Source organism: Ptychodera flava, chromosome 17 (assembly GCF_041260155.1).
Source record: "Ptychodera flava strain L36383 chromosome 17, AS_Pfla_20210202, whole genome shotgun sequence".
NCBI lineage: Eukaryota > Metazoa > Hemichordata > Enteropneusta > Ptychoderidae > Ptychodera > Ptychodera flava.
In genome coordinates this window covers 15,913,899-15,937,418 of record NC_091944.1, presented here as the reverse complement: position 1 = coordinate 15,937,418, position 23,520 = coordinate 15,913,899, and the positions used below count along the sequence as shown (strand labels likewise).

General features: G+C 37.0%; 1 pseudogene; it reads left to right on the top strand.

The window, feature by feature from the left end:
- LOC139115597 (MFS-type transporter SLC18B1-like) overlaps positions 1 to 23,520 on the top strand; it is a 42,497-nt pseudogene that overhangs the window by 9,046 nt on the left and 9,931 nt on the right.

The following is a 23,520-nucleotide window of genomic DNA, read 5'->3' as shown; positions in this document are numbered from 1 at the left end:
TGATGAATGAAATTTTGGAATGTCACAAAACAGGATGATGGAAACATACAGCCTTCTTTACAGACCAGCAAATAATTGTAATATCCGAGAGCAAACATCTAGCGCAGGTCGTATTTAGCCTTAGACAAGTAAATGACTACCTTAAAACTGAAGTCACAGTACATAAACCCTGCAGACAAATGTTCTGATGTAACTTTTATACACTGAAATTTTTTTTGAAGCCGTAAAGACATATTATGTCACTTAAACGATAGCCGAGCCGTAATACTAACTTTCAATTCCAGAATTTTATATTTTAACTTTTTTCATCGGTCAGCGCATCCATGAATAGTGTTCCTTGACTTGGCAAAAAAGAAAGAACATGTGCGACACAGAATAAAAGGCAAAAGTGATTTCGAAATTTATAACTCATTTCTTTCGGAAACAAACTGACAGTGTGCCAAGATTCTCCCCTTCCCAAAAAAAGAATGAAAATTGCCAAAACACTCAGCTCAGGGTCTGAAGATTTTCTTGAAGCCATCTAAAATGAAAATCCAGAATAAAAAGAACATTTTCTTTACCATATGTTATCAATTTTGACTGTTTGGACTCGGCAAAAATAATTAGCGAAATATGTGTGTTCAGTGAAGAAACGAGAACAGGCAGGTGATTTGGTAAAGAAGGGGAAAACATAAGGCGGATGTTCAGGTCAAGTAGCGGTAGTCTTGTGGTATCTAAATCTATATAAAAGAACAAGTATGACGAAGCCAATGATTTCCCTCATTCTATGAGAGTAGGGGAGCAAGTGTAGTAATGTGAACTGGTTGGATCTGAATTGAAACATCGTCTGATAGGCTCATCCACTTACCATTAAAAAAATACCTTGAATCTAAAGTCGATCATACAAAGGCCATCGAATGTAATTGTCGTGTGTTAGGAGAAAACAAAAAAATTAAATAGTTGTAAAAGGGTGACTCTGCCATTAAAGCAGTGCAAATAAAGGAAACGTGTTGTATTCTTGCTTTTGCGATCATTACGAAAATCAATATCCTCAAAGTCTTTATATTGTACGTTTCTAAACCATTCCTATGATACTTGAGTATTTGATTATGTTAATGTTCTCTTTGTGTGCTTTCCATATATTTTTCAGAGGGCGAAAGACCTGAATCAGGTTCTATGTTACAGTTATTATCTATACCCTCAGTAATAGTGACATCGTTTTGTGTTCTGGTCGGTACTATGGCACTGGGGTTTTTAAATCCAACACTGGCAAAACATCTCCAACAGGTAGTGTGTTCACAACTTATCATCAAGTCTTTTCGGTATCACACGAATGTGACGAATGTGACTTCCATTTTGACCGTAAACATGAGTTCTGTTTAACACCAAAGGAAAACCAACAATAACGAAACAAGTAATGTATAGTATTACAGTAATAGTATGCTTCACAGTTTGATTTGGAATTAGTGAATGATATGATAGGCTTTCCACAAACAAACTGGAAAAATAATGCTGCTGATTTTTTATGGTGAATTTATTCTGAGAAATGTAGACAGACTTGCAATTTCCTATTTTGTGTTAGGGTATAGGGCTAGTTTCATGACGTCTGTCGAAAGAAACATGTCTGTCGTCGATGCGCAGATTATTGCAAAATCGTAGTTTCCTTAGGAGAGGGTAACGTTGTATTCGTAGGGCAATCTTCCAGTCGAGACAGTGGTGTCAACAGCTGCATTACCAATATACTATTCATCTGTTTAATTCAGGTCACTTTAGGACAGCATTGTACTATCTGGCACCAACACTAACTAACCTTATTAACATCATTAACACAGCCTTGAATAGCCTACAGCACCTGAGAGAGAGAGAGAGAGAGAGAGAGAGAGAGAGAGAGAGAGAGAGAGAGAGAGAGAGAGAGAGAGAGAGAGAGAGAGAGAGGTGTTACATCCCGGGCCGTTCTCGTCTCTGCAAATAAGTGAAGAGGCGTCGTTGCTTTTCCTCTTACGAAAAGTTTGATTTGTCATTTCATTGCATCTGTCATATTCTCTACTTTACAGTTCCATTTAGACACGACAGCAGTTGGGTCTGTGTTTCTGGTGATATCTGCCTCATACACAACGTCGGCGTTCTTCTGGGGCTACCTGACAGACAAATTTGTGAGTAGTGCTCCTCTGAATGTCTTGACGACTCAATGTTTTAAACTTATAATACCACAACATGTGCATGGTGTATCATGCTGCACACCTAATGATCTGTGTACATGTATGCAAATGTAATTATTTTAGTCGAAGCTCAGCGATAGTAGAGATAATTCCCAGTTTTCTATTCATCTAGAAATAAAACCCCACTGCATGAGGAATCCGAGAAAAATAACTGGTTAACGCATTCCTCTGTGGTATCCTTTTGAGTTTGGCCAATTTTTGAATTACACACATATATTTTTGATATCATATTCAGGATATTCCAAAATTACTTATGGTAGTGGGGAACATTGGTGTATGTGCAGCATTTGTCTATATGGGGCCTTCTCCGCTTCTCAGTTCACACAGGTATGTAATGAAGTAAACTTTTATACTATCGATACAACGAAATGTTCTTTACTGTAGGGACTCTTATCCGGTGTAAAAATGATGCATAACTACTTTATTCTCTCCACAGCCAGCTATGGATAGTGATGGTATCAATGGTTCTTCTAGGTTTGTCCACCGGTTGTGCCTTGGTTCCAATTTTTTATGATCTAATTTCAACTGCCAGGTAAAGTTCTGAAGTTTACCCATTTTGTCTCTTAGACTTGCATACAAGCATATCTTCCGCTTTCTTTACGTTCCTCATTACATCTCAAAATTAGAGGTAGGAAGTCTTTCTAATTCAAGCTTGTACAACGCTACCACTATTTACGATATCGGTATTTAACGATGCGACTCAGGTTCAAAGGTCAATTTTAGCAATTTTTTTTTTATTTCAAATTTCGAACCACTGACACGTGGTCTTTCTTTTGGGGAAAGGTGTTGGGTCACATCGTACCGGGAAATTCCTGAAATATTACTAAAATGGCAAACTATCAGCTACACCGCGTGCCATTATTTCCCTTTTGTCTTAACGGTCGCGGATTACCGACAACGATATCTTTGATAAACACGCAGAGATTATGTACAGGCTTTGCGGTATAGTGCGCATGCGCTAGCTTCAACGTTAGGCTCAGCGTTTTGAACTCCGCATATGTATCGGTACGGCAAACACGTCGAGCAGACCAAAGCCGGCGCTCGCGCTCCGTACCGTCGAAAAAGCAAGCGAGGTCCACAAAAGCGGACCTGAAAAGATGGCAACGTGCGCAAAGGTCGATTTAAATGTAAAACAGTCCGACTTTGGCTCATACTCCCTGCAATAACGATCAAGAATGCAGTGAAGAGTCAGATTTGGCCGAGGACGCAGACGATAACGGAGACATGCTCAGTTCACAACTATGAAAGTATTTGACACGCTGCTTTTCGAACATATTAGGCTATGCTGATTACATACCCGAGTCCAAAATTAGCCTGAGCGAGATGAAACTTCTGTTAGTTGCGATAATTTTATTACTCTTGCTGTACATGCTTGGTGTTAGTATCGTGTTCTTTTATATTTTAAAACTCGAGTTTTCTATCGTGCAGTCTTTTCGTGTCTGCTGAGAAACCTTGAACAACACTGTACCCGACATCACGCGACATTTATGTCAAGGAGTTTCCCAAGCCAGTGCAGGAGTTCATACACACATAATGTAGATTCACAAGAGCAAGTTCACCGATCTGCTAATTTTCGAAACGAAATGCAAATATTTTTTTATTTCATGCCTTTTCTTTCTTTAAATATAACCCAAAAATTAAATTCGTCAAACGTAAATTGCGAGGGTTCACAAATGATTCTTGTGTGCGTGTTGTCTAAACTTATCAATTACCCGCAGACTCCACAGCTGCTAGCTGGACCTCAACCTGAACGTAAAACAAACCCGGCTCAACTTCTAGAAGTGCTGAAACTAGCAATTTTTGCTATATGAGGTCAGTCATCGAGAGTTTGACTAAAAGTAAAAATCTCCGAAATAATTATGTGTGCGCTGGTATTGACTCCACTGTAGACTAGTCGATACTCTGTCTCTCGGAACACGCTGTCGATGACAGCCTGCGCTGTTCTAACGCTACGGCGTGATTATTATTAGTTTGATATTAAAAATCGGTACAAGAACACATATAAAGTTTGAAAAAATAACACGAGTCAATCTCTCCCGTCGTAACGAAGGGCGAAAAGTTTCAGTGCGGTGCAAAAGCTAAGAAAATACGACAGACATTTTATGTTGTCAAGAGTTACGTGTGTTCGTCTCATCATGGTCTCATCTTGAGGTAGGAAAACTAGTAAGTGACGTCCCGTTCGCACAGTGTCGGCGCTACCATGAACTTGACAATCACTTTTCACAAAGAACATGCATAAATTGCCGATCGCGAGACAGGAAGTAGACAACTTGAGTCAAGAACAAGTGAATGTCCGACGCGATCGCGCGACGACAGCACAAAAATAAGTCTCGATCGGATCATGGAGGTAGTACCTCCATGATCGGATAGACTTTTTTACGCAAGTTTCGACGTCTTCGTCTTGACTGTGAACTCTGGTAACTAGATTGTAACCGTTGAGACAACAGTATACAGTTAATCTACTAGTTAAACGTTCCAAAAAATGGATTAAATCGCTAAGTACCCCTCTGTGTTTGTTGTGTAAATACCACCCACTGCTGGCACTAAGCATTTGCCAGTTCAGTGTATAATTTCTTTCTATTTTCACACGATCTGCAATCCTAAACATATTCAAAATTCCCAAAACTGACTCTAAATATTTCAACTTAGTCCTGGTGTAAGAAAATTCGCAGAAAATAGTGCGCGAGTCGGACTTTTTGGTCACAATGTGTGACGCATAGGTCGTTTACACAAATCGTCGATTTTCTCAGTTCCGTTTTTGGCAGTGCGTACATTATTCAAATAAGTATAAGTCGGCGGCGCCTGGACAGACTAGCCTGATTTTTCACCTGTGGACAGTGAATGAATATATCTGAAAGACGGTGTCTCAGATTTCCGATAAAGGGCCTGGAAGTGAAGATATCCTGACAAACGTGAACAAAGGCCGATAATTTATGCAAAAAACGTCAAGTTGACACTTTGAAGGTGCATTGTGCGAAAACAAAAGCGAATTTCAAAAATCCGGGACACGGTTTTTTGCCCAGTATACCCAGCCGTCGATTGCCGTAAACAGATCACCAAGGCCGATTGGAGATTTGTACTTACACTTTTTTGAGTAAAAAAACTAAAAAACACGTGTTTTTGAGTAAAACAGCCGTATGCGCACTGTTTTTAAAAAACTAACAAATTTTCTGAACTCTTCGGTGACCGAGCAGATAAAAAAAGTACCACATGTCGGGTGTGTGACCACGTCTTCTTTGTGAAAATGAGGATTGAAAATAAGTGACAATGAACCCGAGTCGCTACCTTAAGAATGCTGTCAATATAAATATTTATAACAATGTTAACATATCATGTTAATCACGATTTTGCCGACAATACTTTATGGAAGATCATGCGTACCTGTTCTAGATAATAGGTTTCCTTTGCAAAGTTAAGTTCTATTCTGATGGAAAGGGTTTTATTGAAAAACTCTTTGAGGGACTGGACTGAGAGGTGTCTGTAAGGACGGACTCAATTGCCTCATATCGAAAAATTTGCTCATTTTTAAATGTTAAGTAACATTAAACGTGAGCATATCCAAGTTGTCTGACATTAAGTTTAGTTTTTGTAGAAATACTTATGTAGCTCTTTGAGTAATGCTTTACAATGGCCAAGCATACCACATATATTCATTGCAAGTTCCAACCTGTGCGATTTCACGTCATGTGATCCTCTACCCTTGTAATTCTTCAACCAACTGTGACACAAAATTCCCCTATGGTCATGCTCAGCATACTAATTAAAGTCTTCTGTTTTGGTTCAGATGGAAAGGAATGCCAGACAATCTAGGCACCTATGGTGTGGTTTCTGGTCTCTTCAATGTCTCTTTTCATTAGGGTGAGTCGTCAAATTACATCTTCTATTGAGTGGACAAAGCGTCGCCTTTTAGATGCATTCCGGTTGCACGGGTTATAAGGTCGTTCAAGGTAATCAGAAAGAACAATCACATATTTGGCACATCTGTGTTGAACCTTGTGGTACATTCAATGCTACTTCAGTTGTCATGATACCAATTGTCGTCAGCGTGTTCTATATTTTGAAAGTTTTGGGTCTTAACCCAAATTGTGTGTACAGACATTAAATTCTTGGATGTCCGTCCGTGAGATGGATTTTGTGTTAATTTCCTTTCGCGAAAATGTTCATGAAGGTGTACTATACAGACAATATTGCGTTTTCTAATATCAAAAAACAAACAAAACAAAAATCTTTAATGAAACCTTCCATGGATTAATCTGCCGGACCCCGCATTAGTTGCTAATATCCTTATGACAGATATGATACCTTTCAAACCGGTCATTCATAAAGAAATGATTGCAAATGCTTACAGTCAAAGATGTGCCAATTAGTGTTCTTTTTGTATTTTTTTCTCAACTTCTGTGTTAGAGAAATGGAATTTGATACCCAGTTATCAATATGGTGAATTTGCAGCTTGCTTTCTTTTGCCATGCTTGATATCCAACTTTGGCAAAACAATTTTAACCAGGCTACTCGAGAATGTTGAGGAAATTTCACTTTTAACAACGAGATATTATTTACATTATATAAACATATCAAATCAAAAATAGTGATGCATATCCAAACACAGTGGGTGTAAACCGTTTTATTCTTGATCTGTTTCTTTTTCCTTCAGGAATTTTGTAGGCCCGACAGTTGGTGGTGCACTTCTGGAAGCAGTTGGCTTCAACTGGGCGGCTACAATATTTTCTGGATTGCACCTCTTCTTGGCGCTGTTCCTTATTGTATTCTCTTTATGGGAATACCAGTGTGGAAAAGGGTAAGCTCTCTTTGTCTGCAAGTCTTCTGCAACTCATCCTTTCACCACAATGGTTTGACCCGATCTAGCTGTTTTCGTTGATTAGGTTGGACCTTCACATGATATTGGGGTGAAAGGGTTAATAATATGCTGAGTGGTATATTTGCTCGCCTCTGAACAGCATTTGATCTACTGTAAGTGTGTAAGATAAAGCCCAGTAACTGTAACATATTTTGGTTTCTTATATTGTGTCTTTCTTGAATGTTTTGCAATATCTGTCTCTTCTCGCCCGATTCGTTAAATTTCTTGTAATTTCCATTTTTATGATATCAAGGAAGAGTCGCCATTTCAAATACAGATTGTAGATGTATGTAATTCTGAGTATGACACTGAACTCGATTAGTCATGTGGCAACTATTTTCAGCCTCTGTCTCATTACAACGAATACCTCGATAACAACTTGTCGCAAATATCTGCCATCTCGTTCAACAACAGTTTCAAGATTTACTCTCTACAGCATACCGAGACACGTAATATTCATCTTGTCGACGTGTGTACAACTGCAAAATGTGTCGTCATTTCTGATTTCTGTATTTCTCTGATCGGAAAAAAGAGGATACTGATAAGTTGTTTGAGGTTAGCCGGGTACCGGGGCTTTGTGATGAACAATTTAATTACTGTATCTGTACAGAGAAGCTTCCAATGAATTAAAAAGTGGGGTTTTTTTCAGTGATTTAATTTTTATCTGTCAATTGCACAATGTTGCTAACATTTGAATAAACTTGCGTTTCTGATTTATTATTAATAAACGATTTGTAAAGGAGTACAAGATTCTTGAACCAACATAGTCTTAATTCTTCCCTAAATACCTGATATCACAACAAAAATGCCAAGAAAACAATGGAAAACTATATAAGTGACTATCAAATGTCTTGTATTAGTAGACGTTTTAAAGTATTCAGAGCATACTAGAGTGGAACAGTTGATCTTTGCTCCAAACTTTGAATCAGTGAGGCTTTTCTTGCGAAGAAATTGCTACAACATTTTAATCTCATAGCATATAACCTCAAATTTGATATTATACAAGTGTTACTCCAATTAGGATGATAGATTCGTAGACCGAAAGTATTGCCAATCGAATTATTTACGGTAATGGATCGTAATAATAGAATTTCTATATTAGAAGAGGAACCACTTCTAAGTTTTCCAATACAAGATTTCATTTCGAAGAAAGTCTTTTCTTTTTTTCTTCAACAGGAGAAGGGTGTTATTAGAGCAAGCCAAGACCGTGACATCTGCCAATCCAGAAGGGGATGAAAGATCACCACTTTTATCAATTTAAACGCACTTTACAAATAAAGGTCAAAATCATCCATTCACTCTTCAGACTTTCGTCAATTTGTCAATTTATTCAGAAATAATCTCAAGTTACGATAGATACGAGTCAAGAGATCAGAAAATGCAACCTTCACAGGGAGAATATATATTTTCTTGACTCAAGGTTACACAGTGCTGTCATTTTATTCATGAATAATGCAAAAACGAATAAACGTTTATATATGGCTGTACTGTTCATAGCGACGTGACCTTGAACCTAATAGATTTGCTTGGTTATTTTACAGGAAAGTACACGGATAAATTTAATTTAGTTTATCAAGATATGTAGAGCCTTAAGCTTACTATTATGATTATGACTAGTCTGCCATGCAGTTTACTAGGATGTTTTGAATTTTTGAAGCTTTTGTTTCTATCAAACGATTACAAATAATATTTTTGTACATCTGAAATAGAAGCGATAGTCACATTTAAAAAAATCCCACAATCTTATAGGATACATTTCTAAGGAAAGGATTAAATGTGAATAAACTTTGTTGTGTGGGGCACTTGTGGTTTCAAGCAGCAATATGGTGACTAAGGTCACAAAGCAGGATAAGACTTCGTTCACAAATAACTATTATGGGGGCTGGAGGAATCGTGATTAAAATCATATTTTTTTCAGATGCCCCTCAATAACCTCAAACATTTTAAAACCCTCCCGTCTATATGATCAAAATTGTTCAAGTCCCCCCCCCCCCATTATCATTTAGCAACATATTTATAAGGGATGCATGCAAAGACAAATAAACATGTATTGGGCAGTTCTGTTCGCAGATGTTCAACACTATCTCTTAGTCTTTTACCGTACAAAGTTTTAAGCCCCAATAGCTGCATGTGTTTAATAAACCAATCTCAAAATATCCTCCGAGTTTTCTTTGAATCAGTCCGATTAAAGGCTGAAAAATTGTATAACGCTGCCATGAGTGTCGAAAGTGGCATGTGAATTCAAACGTTTTAACATCATTTTAGATTTCCAGCCATTTTCAAAAATAATGTGACAGAGAAAATAAAGATTACAACAACAAAATGTTGGCCCTTGTGTGTTGTGCATTCAAGTAAATGGCATCATGCTTGTTTCTGGTATGATCACTATGTGAATGTGGAGGAAATACTGTTTTTTCGTATTTTCCTGTGGGCGCCATTTGATGAGTGTGGCACCCGTTTATTATTTAACCTGTTAAAACATGTAGGCATGGTCCAAATCAGTGAGCAGTGATACCTCAATACACGTCCTTCAGTTAGCACACTTAGGCTACATGAACCAACTTTGGTTTGAAAATAAAATCATGAAAATAATGCATAAAATTAGCAGCTATTGGGGCTTTTACCTTTGTGTTATTTTACGATGAGTATGTGAAAATTTGGAAAATCAAGCATGGTGACCCCACATTCTCATATGCCAGAATTCAAAAATCCCTGATAACTTTCAAGTCCCCTGGTCTTCCTTATGACACTGCCCGTAGGTGGTAGCAGGGCAGTAGCTGTATTAACTTTGATAATTTTGACAATAATTTTGTTCAGTTTATACAATTGCGTTCTTCAGCATGTTGAACTATTCAGAATTCAGCTTGCCAACAAAGTCTGTGAATATATATCGTGCATTTGTATCATTGACAAATGACCTTTAGTCTGGACTCTCATTCGATTATCATCAATATTTATATATGCGGGCTTTTGTCGTCAAACTGAATATTGTGTGTTTCAGCATGGTGTTTATCAACAGTTGCAACTTCTGCCCCGTTACTTAGCCTACTTGTTTGTTTTTTTACGAAAATTCATACATTTTTAGGTTTTGTCGAGATAAGAGAAATGCGACAAAATAGTTCTAGATCTTATTTAATTATTAATAACATTAGAACAATTGGATGACATTAAAATGATATTCAATTTTCATTCAATTACCCACCAAACCTTGGAATCGTAAACAGTAAAAGGAAACCAAAAACTTTTCAGGTCCCCCATAAGCATAGCAAAACTTTCAAGTCTCCACCCTGTACTATCCCTAAAATTTTCGAACCCGCCTTGTTGAATTTCTCCAATCCCTTCACTGTTTTTTTTTTTTTTTTTTTTTTTTTTTTTTTTTTTTTTTTTTTTTGTGAAAGCAGCCTAATAGATTCTCTCCCTTTTTCTTTGTCCTCAGCGCTCGTTTTTGGAGAGTCATTACTTCTGTAAAGAGGTCAGACAATAGGAACGATGAGCAAGAATTAAAGAGTTAAAATTAATCACTTCTATTCTCATGATATTAATCACATTTAAGCGTAAAGCTGGCAGGACTTAAAATTTGTCAATGTCAACTTGTCTGTGAATGAGATCAAAGTTGTTAAAGTTGGGTGTTGCACATGGTTTACAGGACACTTTGCGAGCACTGCCATGACAATGCTCAGGTATATTCATTGTAAGTAATTGATGTACTTAAAAGGAAATGCTGATATATCAGAGATATTACCAAAGTTTAAAATCACAAATCCGCGGTAAAATGTGATAGATTTCCAGTGATGACTGTTCTTATAATATTGTGCTTTATCAATGAAAGAACTTTTGGTACATGATGTACGTTCCTGAATGTTAAATTACGGAATCGTGTAAATTAATTATTTTACATTCGGTCGCAAGTTTTTTTGCTCACCGCCATGCTCCATGCACAAGGTTAAGGGACTGGTCAGTTTCTTCAGCGGGGGAGGGGCGGTGGATTCATGGGGGGGTCTGTTTTTGACTTTGGTGATAGGGGGGGTCACCATGTTTTTGAAATGCCCAATAGGGGGGGGGGGGTCAGTGTGTTTTTGAATTTTGACACAGGCTCATCGTTGTCTAAAATGCTAGTGTCAACCACAAATTTCATCATTCAGTTTTATTTTTTACGCGCCCTTCGGGTGCGTAACTTTAATAATCAGTCATATTTTTCAGCACGCCCAACTTTAACTTATCAAGCATACATACATCAGAGATATCTGTATGTTCAATATTTTTCAGCGTGCTCTTCAAGCTCATTACTTTAATATATCAGATATTTTTCAGCATGCCCTTCAGGTGCATGACTTTAATATACAAGGCATATATATCAGAGATATCAAAATGTTTCATATTTTTCAGCGCGCCCTTCGGGCGCCATCCTTTAATAAATCAGAGATATCTTGATGTTTGCTGAGTGAAAGTGTACCATTATGAAATCTGCATTTCATATGAAAAAGATGACAAATTCCTGATACTTTTCTGTTCTCTCTATGAGAATTCAGTATTGGAAAGCAACATGCACAAATATTTCACAATATATATTTGATACAGGGACTTATTTTAGAGATAGAAAAATGACAAGATATCTTTCCTTCTCATTGATGCAATTATTTTCCTTTGTTTCACAGGTTTTCTGTAGAAAGATGCTTTATTATGAACAAAATAACAGTTAAAAAAGGCAGTTTTTGTCATTATTAGCTGTGCTTTTATGGTTTCAATGTTACAAGAAAAGGTCCTGTCAGACACTGTACACATCAGATTTGGCTAAAAAAGCTCTCTATGGCTCCTCAGGAGATTTAATTGGATGGTTGGCAAGTCTTAACACCCATCAAAGTTTTTGATTCACTGCTTTTTCCTCTTTGATAATAATGATTGACATCCATTTCTGTACAACAGTTCAGGACATCTGGTTAAGCATAGAAAGTGTAAAATACAATCACAGCTCATTCAAAATACAGCTCATTCAAAATGTACTGTATTCAAACTTTAAGATTGACACTTTGAAATTCCTATCTTACAACTGACATGTCAACAATTTCATTAAAACATAGAATGACTATTTAAAATATAAATATATGTAAAATGTAAAATATATATATATATATATGTATATATATATATATATATATATATATATATATATATATATATATATTATATATATATATATATATATATATATATATATATATATATATATATATATATATATATATATATATATATAAAATTATGTCCACCTTTTGTTTTACCTATGTCGCACCCCGGGGGGTCACCCTGTTTTCGAAATTTGGAATAGGGGGGGGTCACCCTGTTTTCAAAATTTGGAATAGGGGGGGGGTCAGCCACTTTTTGACGTCGGCAAAAAATAATCCACCGCCCCCCCCCCCCAGGCCGAAGAAACTGACCAGTCCCTAAAACTGCGAGCAAATACAATGTTGTATGTTGAGGGCGCTATGACAAGCGATTTACGTAGGGGGGAGCCATTCTGTTGACATAGTACATGACAGGTCGCGTACGATAAGGAGGCGATGATTGCACAATCCAAGGAAACCAACTGTTATCATTTACGTACAGCGTGGGTAAACACGAGACGTCAACGGTATGGTAGTAGCATGTGAACGTCTATTGAGACTGCAATGAACACTTCTGTTTGACGTAGCGTTCTTGACATTGACCGGTAAGTATTGCACTGAGTTTTCTTCTTTGTAACCGTGACATTCGTACCGGAGCACACACTGGTACGAATTTGCACAGGCAGGGAGTCTGTCTGTCCGTGGAATGAGCGACATGTCATGTGTCTTCGGGTGGTCCACCGCACCTTTGGATGGACCACATCGTCGCATCATGCCGGTCAGTAACCCCGGGTCAGTAACAGTGACAGTGTGACACATAGGTATACACAAACGTTGAATGTCACATTTCACATGTCATCTGAGGTCACACATGGCAGGACATTGGACCCAGATCAGTTCACTCTTTGCGATCGACTCCGCATTGTATGCCGCGCCATGGCAAAAGTATTCTAACCACGGGCGCTCGCCGCGCCACTGCTGGGGGGGGGGGGGGGGGGCTCTCATCGATTTAGGTACAGGTACTTGGTGTATCTTCGATTGTTCATTTTACACAGCGCAAAATCCACAATTTCTGGAAAATATAGGGTCAAAAGTAATTTAGGCCCAAATACGGGTCTCGAAATTGCATGACTGGCCATGAGCTACATTTTCTTCAAATTCACGGGTCATTAGTCCATACTCCATTAATCCGGTGAAAAAAGATGCTGTGTGTTCCCGGCGTTATTCGGCTTCCCCGTTGAGGGATGCTGGGAACACCTAGCATCGTACTCAGGGCCAACGGGTCATAATTGTGTTGGAAGAAATAGCTGGGGTCAAAAGTCTATGGTAATCATAGACAGTAGAGGGCGAAGATGCTTTTTACGTGATTGGACTTCGACCGCCTGTGCAAGGGTGCAACCACAGCCTGACAACATATGGTAAAGATAGATCTATAGAGAGCTATCTACAGACTATGGTCTAGATCATAGTTCAAAAGATGCCTCCCTAAGAAGAACGGAGGTGTATACATAGACTATATTTATGTTGTACATGTTCATTGGGTGCCGACCACTGACATATTCATGTTTGCTGACTCATGATTTGTTGAGAGACTGTGATCGACTTTTGACATGTTTGTGTTTCCATGGAATTACAGCTAAATGTAATTTTACAATAGTTTGATGCCACGGACCAAGATAGAGCTTGGGCCAGGGAGCACCAGAGTTTGACGTTTTTAAAGGGGCAGTCCTCAATCCCTGGTTGTTGACATTGACTGTTTTTTGTGGTTTAAGTTTCCCTGGTTCTTTAAGGTCGTGACATTGACTGTTTATCTGAATTAAGTATTTTGTTCTCCTTTGAAAGTTGTGCACGGTCAGTCAATTTGCTCAGAGATAAAGCTGATGAAAATGTGGCCCTTTAAGGTTGTTCATGCTTTTGCTCAAACTTTCGTCAGCAAACTTCACCATTCTATATCAAAATCAAGAAGAAAAATCAGGGGTCACTGTGCAAATGTTGGCACTAGAGAAACAATTACCCAATATATATATATATATATATATATATATATATATATATATATATATATATATATATATATATATATATATATATATATATATATATATATATAATATATATATATCAGTGATCTCCCCAGGATTTTCTGATAGAGTGGTGGCTAATTTGCATAACAATAAATGTAATTGTTATGGTAATGAGTTTTCTATTGTTTACCAAAAATTATAGAGGGCGGCCACCACTCTATAATAGCTCTGGGGAGAACACTGTATAATATATATATATATATATATATATATATATATATATATATATATATATATATATATATATATATATATATATATATATATATATATATATATATATATATATATATATATCATGTATATGTGTGTGTATATATATATATGTATATATATATATATATATCACAAATTATATATCACAAATTACTTCAAGGACAGATGACAGATATCTGTTACTTATAGCTTAAGTTTCATGCATCCTGCAATCCTCAGTATGTATGTGTATATGTATGTATATGTACCATGCACACACACATACAAACAGGGAGCTAATAAAGTACACTCATATGAAATTAACAGTATTTCCCAAGCATATCTACTTTTCAATATTGTATGAATGTACTTCGCTAGAACATGGTGATATAATAAATGCCAAAAAAATAAGGGCAACTGTAGACATAAATTGATTTCAGAATTCAACCCAAAAGTGTCATTTCATCATATATATAGTAGTCTATGGTGCAACGTTTAGACCCGGTACGTCTAGAGTAACCGACTCACTGTTGGAGGATGATGAGTTCGAGACAGTGTTGTGCCTTTGAGCAAGGCACTTTGCTCCTCATTGCTCCATGGAGCAGTGGGTAATGGGTACCCCATCCTGTAATTGGGCAATGCCTGTTGGATGATGGATTGAAAATGAAAAAATAAAATACATGTTTGACAGTTGACATAAATTTAAATCACGAGAATATGGTGATTAGAAGTGCTTAGGAGTGCAACAAACATGATATTGAAATTTCATCAAAAGATATCAATGTATTATTATGTATTACATAAATGTATCATTATATGAGGCAAACTGTAAACATAGGGCCAAAGTCCCTGAAGCTACTATTGACATGGATACAAAATTAAGTACCACTTCCTTACTGTATGAAATTATCTCACTAAGGTCATCCTAGAGACCTGTAAACCAAATATTAAAGCTGTCTGACTAGCTGTTTTGAAAAACAAGCGACCCAACAGTTGACAGAGCTCTGCTGTGTTATGTAGAGAATAACTTTTTGTGACACATGTATTGATGAAGAAGGTTGATATCTTTGACAGCTCATTACAGGATGGCCTGACCAAAAATGGCAAAATTACCTGCAAAAATACAAAATTGATGATTTCATCATCATTTCAATATATTACATTAAAAGATAAAGCCTAGGAACCTGTATACCAAATGTCAAAGCTATCAGATGAGTAACTTTTGAGAAACAAATATTTTGACCAAAAATAGCAAAAATTGACCCAAAAATACAAAAATTGAAGATTTCATCAAATTTCAATATATCACACTAAGAGAACCCCTAGGAACCTGTATACCAAATATCAAAGGCATCAGACAAGTAGTTTTTGAGAAACACATTTTTTGACCAAAAACGGCAAAAATTGCACCAAAAATACAAAATTGCAGATTTCGTCATATATTCAATATATTATATTAAGTTCATCTGTAGGAACCTGTATACCAAATATCAAAGCTGTCAGACGAGCGGTTTTGATGAAATAAAGTTTTGACCAAAAATGACAAAAAAATTCCTTAAAAATACAGATTTGCATATTTCATCACAATTTGAACAAATCTAAGTTGGGTTATCCCTAGGGACCTGTATACCAAATAACAAAGCTGTCTGACCAGGGGTTATGAAGAAGAAGATGTTTTACCAAAAATGCCTTTTTTTGGCACCAATTTGCATATTTTCAACAATATCAAAAAATAAAAAATAACAGTTTCTCAAAATCATATTTTTCATCTACAAAAATATCAAATCAGTAAGTACTGTGGTTCTCAAGATATTTGAGTTGACGGACGCCTCACAAACGGACATACATACATACATACATACAGACTGACGACGGACACCAGACGGATACCCATCCCAATAGCTTCTATAGAGTATAGTCTATTGTAGCTAAAAACTATTCAATATAGATCTAGCTATATCTGTTAAATCACACACTCTTGAAAACACTTTCTTGAGGGTCTATGGTTTAATTGATTAATTTGGCTGAATGTCTTTTTCCCTACCTGCCTTTTTAGTACCATATGAAAGCCAACAGTTTCTATCATATAACTTCTATCTCCACAGTTTGACAGTCAGCATTATAGTTTTCACAAGCACAGACTGTTTTTATTGTCAGTTATCGAAACACAGCTGGTTCATTAGATAACCCAGATAACTGGTTTATGAAAGAAATGTTTTGTGCCCTGTTCAGAGCAATTTGTCAGTTTAATTGGCTTTGAGTGAAAAGTTTTGGCTCTCTCATTGTTCTCTGGTGTGTGTTTGTATTTGATAAAAACACTGAAGAGAAGATGATGGACATGAATATCCCATACTGAACGAATCCTTTGTTCTGAAAAAGAAAAAGTCAATTATCACAACTTAACAGAGAAAGAAAATGATCACTTTGTTTTATTTCCCATTTAGCAATCCAGTAATTATTGGAAAATTTTATCCATCAAGAACTTGTCACCATGGCAACAAAGGATGTGAATGAAGTAAATCAGGATGGTAATATCCAAGAAGACACAGAATCAGACAATTCAGCCAAGAATAAAGGTTTTACAAGAAGACAGAAGCTGACGTTGTTGAGTATCTCACTAGCCAATCTTGCAGATTTCATTAGTTTCAGTATTCTTGCACCGTTTTTTCCCACAGAGGTAAGACATTGTTTTATTGTAAATCCCTCACTGATAGGATTTCACAATTCGCTAACCTCTCATCGTTATTAGTCCCCACGGACACCGTCCGGGGGGACTTATAGGTTTGGTCATGTCCGTGCATGCGTGCGTCCGTGCGTGCGTGCGTCCGTCCATCCGTTCACGCAGATATCTCAGAGATGCCTGGAGCGATTTCATTCAAACTTGGTACAAGGATTACTTCATATGTCATACAGATGCACGTTGATTTGTTTTGTAATGCGATCCAATATGGCTGCCAGGCGGCCATTTTATTACGATTTTTTCATGTACAGAGCCATAACTCAGGCATGTTTCAACTGATTTTATTCAAAGTTGGTACAAGGACATTGACCAATGTCATAGATATGCACGTCAATTTTTTTTGTGATACGATCCAATATGGCCGCCGTGCAGCCATTTTGTTACGACTTTTTCATGTACAGAGCCATTACTCAGGCATGTTTCAACAGATTTTATTCAAAGTTGGTACAAGGACATTGACAATGTCATAGCTATACACATCAATTTGTTTTGTGATACGATCCAATATGGCCGCTCTGCGGCCATTTTGTTACGATTTTTTCATGTACAGAGCCATAACTCAGGCATAACTCAACCGATTTTATTCAAACTTGGTACAAGGATATTGACCTATGTCATGCACATGCACATTGATTTTTTTGTGATACGATCCAATATGGCCGCCGTGTGGCCATTTTATTACATTTTTTCATGTCCAGAACCATAACTCAGACATGTATCAAGTGAATTTATTCAAAGTTGGTACAAGGAGATTGACCAATGTCATACATATGCACATTAATTTGTTTTGTGATACGATCCAATATGGCTGCTGTGCGGCCATTTTGTTATGATTTTTTCATGTACAAGCCGTAACTCAGGCATATCTCAACCAATTTTAATCAAATTTGCTACAAGGACATTGACCTATGTCATACATATGCACATTTGTTTTGTGATACGATCCAATATGGCCACCGTGTGGCCATTTTATTACGATTTTTCCATGTCCTGAACTACAACTCACACATGTATCAAGCGAATTTATTCAAAAGTATTTTTATCACAGACCTAATGAAGAGGACTCTATCCTCTCTGAGGACCTGTAATCAAAGTACCCATTAACAAGTGGGGACTGTGTCATCAACGATGACTTGTTGTAATATAAAAGCAAACGTACTTAAGGTATCATGCGCCTCAGAAGTAAAAAACTTCAACTTTTGCTCAAACTTTCCTCAGTAAAACCCTCAACCATTCTCTTACCAGATTACATCAGGGATCACCATTGAAAGCTTGGTAGTAGAGAAACAAATTACCCGACATTGACCGATAGTTGAAGTTCAAAATGGCTGCCATTCCTGTTTTAACTCTATGGGGAAAAATAACATTTTTTAGTTTCAAAGAAACTGAGAAGATGAAAATGTACTTACTCCGAGAGATTTAAAATGAACCCCCATGAGTGGTAGATTAGGAAAGAATAGCAAAAATTTGAGAGTCTGAATATTTGTCCCTGAGGCGCGTTCTACCTCTAAGGGAATCAAATGTCTCCTTGTTACTTGTATGACTACTAGTCAAATCATTGTCATTCCATTGAAAGTGAAGTTAAAAGCTCCGTTAGGTATCACAATAACTGAATTTCAAACAACACAATATTAGCACTTTTACATGATGAAATCACAAATTACATACCTTCACATGATGATCTATATCAGTTTTGTACAAATCATTGAGAAAATCTGCAAAACTGTTTTTAGGCAATATATGCTGTTTTTTGGTCAAAAATTCCAAGAGTCATCAAAGTTTGTTTAATCTCCTTCTCCAGCTGCTTGCAATTGCAGGTGTATATTAACCTGATTCAGATATGTTGAAGTAATAACAAAACTTGTCAGTGAATAGTTACATTTTGGGGGAAGTTTTGCCTTATTTTGTCAAACAAAACGTTTGTCTGGACAGTTGAGCTATAGTCAAATGTTAGTGCTCAGGCAAAGTGTGCCAGCAGTTGCAGCTGGCACTAATGTATTCTAATGATCATAGCTTGGACTTTCCCATCCGTAAATCCCAGCCAGGTACACCAGCCACACTTATTATCGTAATTGTCTTAAATATCATAGAAGAGCTATATTGGCTGCAATGGTCACTTGTTTCATGTTTGATTAGTGGGCATAGCCCATGTCCATGGACTATGAAATTTCAGGAAAGGCCAAAAACGAGCCCAATTAGATTCTACATTATGTCTCGACTAGTGATGTGCATGTATGCGTACGGAGGAATTGTGTCATGATCAAGCTTACAGAATCTTTGGAACAATTACTGCACCAGCATCTATCACCCCAGCAATTAGCCATTTTGTAGTTCAGTTTCCAATGGCCAGGAAAAAGACTTGACTAGCTGTTGCTATTTTTCCGTCTCTCATTACTATTTAAAACCAAAACAAGTCTAACTGTATTTCTGATATGTTATACTTACCAAAATACGGTAATAAAGTGTTGATTGAATGATTGCTTGATTGATTGATAGAATTTCTGGTGTTGTATTTTTTGTGTTCTAGGCTAACAAGATGGGTGCTTCTGACACCATAGTTGGTTTGGTTTTTGGATGTTTTGCCCTCGTTATGTTTGTGTCTTCACCGATATTTGGTAAATTTGTAAGTATAAACATGTGTATACCGTACCTATCCCTCCATCATGCGCATGTGCACATGTATGTATGTATGTATGTATGTATGTATGTACCTATGTATGTATGTATCTATGTATGTATGTATGTATGTATGTATGAATGTATGTATGTACCCATGATATGTGATCATTCCAGCCAGCTCAGTGCAGTGCGCGATGGGTTGCCCCTTCTACGTGCAATTGGCGGCGCGCAGCACACCAAAGAGGAGGAATCGCGCAATCGCGCAGCCTAGAGGAAACACTGTGTATGTATGTGTGTATGTGTTTTTGTGTGTATGTGTGTATGTACATGCATGAACAGGTGTACTATGATTTATGCCTGTCCACTCGTGTCATGATACAAGTTAATATTGCCGCTTGATGGCAGTAATGTACATATAGTACATACCCGGTATATACCGGTATACATGTCAATTTGTTTTTGCTGTATGATCAATGTACAATGACATAAATGCATGATGTCAGACAGCCTTAGACAGGCCATGTCACAACATTACTATGTATTTTTCAAATATCTGCAAGTGAATAACAAAGAGCTACAACCAAGTTATTAGCAACAGGGAGCAACAGTTTCCAAAACATTTGATTGAGTATATAGGGACTATGTCATCACAATGACGTGTTCAAATTGGCATATAATAAGCAGATGTGAATTTTTAAGAATATGTTTCTAATTTTTCCTTGCAAAGGTGGTTTTTAAGTTCCAAAGGAGGGCGTCATTCATGTTTTCTCTCAAATGATGGTGAAATCTAATAATGTTTTTGAGCTATATTCTGTCTTTTGATGAAATAAGTTTTTCCTCCAAAAGCACTCATCAGACAGTTTTCAAATTGGTGATTTAATAGGTTCCAGTGATGGCGTTACGCTCGTGTGTCCAAGTGATGATGAAATTTGCTTGTGTAGAAAATTTTCGACCTAATTTTCACATTTGGTCAAAACAATATTTTCTCCAATGACTTGACAGACACCTTCCATATTTGGTTTCATAATAGCTTCCGAGAGCTGACCTACACCTTCCAAATTTTGTTTGTTGGTTCCCAGAGGTGACCTCGTGCTCTATATCTCTGCAGTATTTGCCTCTTGAACTTGTTTATTATTAACTACTGTGTATCTGATTATCATAGTTCTCAAATGAAAAGATGGGATCAAAGTTTGAGTGTTTCTAATGGTTACGATGGATGGTTTATGGAAGAAATACTTCAGTACTGTGAAACGGATGTCAATACAACTTGTGAATCATCTACTGAGCAAACACTTTATTTCATGATCAGCTGCTCAGTGATGGGGTCACCATGCAAATTTATATATGTTAGTGTGTCCATCTGTTGCCACAAAGAGGCCAACAGCCTGCAACAATTAGGTCACAATGACCATGTGAAAAGCAATGGCTTTATAGTGCGGAAACAACTGCTCTAATAATGAACACATCAGTTTTCATACAGAGAGCATTTTTTCTCTTTCTTTTTTCAGCTTCCACAAATCGGTGCAAAGTTTCTGTTTTTGTCGGGATCTTTTACATGTGGAGTAAGTGTGATAATATTTGGGTAAGTGTTGAACGTAAAACCTGTAAATTATCTCAAGTATGAATCGCCATTGGTAAGACAAATTTCAAAAGAAGTTCCTTGCAAATGCTCAGTCTAGTAGGTATAAAATCAATCAGTGATAAAGGGATTACAATTAAATATGCAACTGTCTGTGTCACAAACATGAAGAATTGAAGATTACTTCCTTGACTATATGCAAGATTTATGATTTTAAGATTCAAAACTGTTGAGGCATATGAGAGATATTTTGACTGCAGTGTACCTTTGTGGGCTGGTCAGGAGATGTTGCTAAGAGGTTTTTCATCAAAGTCACGTTTATGCAGAATTAAGAGCTGTTTAAGGTAGTGTGCAGCTCAAAAATGAAAGACTTAAACTTTGCTCAATTGTTCTTTAAGCAAACTTTCATCCATTCTCTTTCAAAACCAATAATTAAAATCAGGGGTCACCATGCAAAGTTTGGTGCTTGATAAACAAATTACCCAATTTTTACTGTTTGAAATTTTAAAAAGCTGCCATCTCAATCTTATATCTTTATATCTTTCCAACTTTCACAAAATAATTTCAATAAACTTCAAAGTGGTATAAGCCAAAAGTGGTAGGCCAAAAGAAGACTGTAAAAGTTTGAGAGGCTGAGTACCTGTCCCCAAGGCACATGCATTCTACCTTAAACGATTTCAGTGTCGGACAAAATACAAGTGGTGATAATACTGTAATCTTTATGCTTTTTTCTGTAGATTTCTGGACAAGCTCAATCCAGGGACAGAGTTTATTGTGTTTTGTTTCATAGTTCGGGCTGTTGAGGCTGTAGGAGCAGCCGCGTCGTCCACTGCAGCATTTGCTATTATCGCCCAGACATTCCCAGATAATGTATCCACGACACTTGTAAGTGTAAAATTTGTTGAAAACATAATTACCATTTGGCTTTTACAAACTATTCGCCATTCAGGACTAATAATGCCGCTTACAATTCTGGAGCAAAGATTTGCTATTCTGTGATCGTCTGCTTGTTTTTATTTCAACAGCCAAGCTCAATTTTTTGTAGTTGCCTGTATCAGACTTCATCAGCTTCTGAAGCATGAATTTACCGGTAGTCATGAAAGTGTTCCTAGTTTGCAGAGCAAGAAATTAAAAAAGTGATTTGTTAGTCCCCGTCCATCCATCCATCAGCAGCCGTTCCTCTTTCACCCCATAGTCGATTTTTTTCAAACTGTGTGCAAGGATAAAGTACTGTGGCATACATATGCACGTCAATTTATTTTGCGATACGATCAAATATGGCCACCAGGCGGCCATTTTGTTGCAAATTTTTCATGTGTTTGAACCTTGACTAAACTATCCCTGAACTGATTTTGTTCGATGTTAGTACACAGATAAAGTACTATGGCATATATGCACATTATTTTATTTTGAAATATGATCCAATATGGCCACCGAGTGGCCATTTTGTTTCGATTTGTTCATGTTTTTGAACTATAACTCAACTATCCCTGAACCGATTTTGTTCAATGTTGGTACACAGATAAAGTACAATGGCATATACATGCATATCAACTAATTTTTTGATACGATCCTATATGGCCGCTTGGCGGCCATTTTGTTGCGATTTTTTCATGTTTTTGAACCATAACTCAACTATCCCTGAACTGATTTCATTCAATGTTGGTACACAGACATTGTATTGAAGTTTCACATATCTTACACATCATTAATTGAATAAATGTAACTATTGATCTTGCCATGGAAAACACCAACAGCCATAACTTTACTATCCCAAGTACACAAACATGACCACTCATAGACCACTCTCATGTGATTTCCCAACATTTAACAAATTCACCCCTCTCCCCTGTAATGAAGCTACCAAGCATGTAATTCAATGACCGTAATGCAAACACCATAATCCAGTGGGGACTGTGTCATCAATGATGGCTTGTATACAATAAATGAAATAGTGAACCGTTACATATACAACATGAGAACTTTAGGGGACATGCAACTTTTTTATCCTCCTAAAGTGGCTGAATTTTTTAACACAGTAGGCAAATTATTCATACATTTCCCACTTTTGCTTAATTTTCCAGTCGTGCAATGTTTTGCCGAAAGCAGCAGTTAGGCTGAAAAATCAATTCCAATGCACTCAACGAA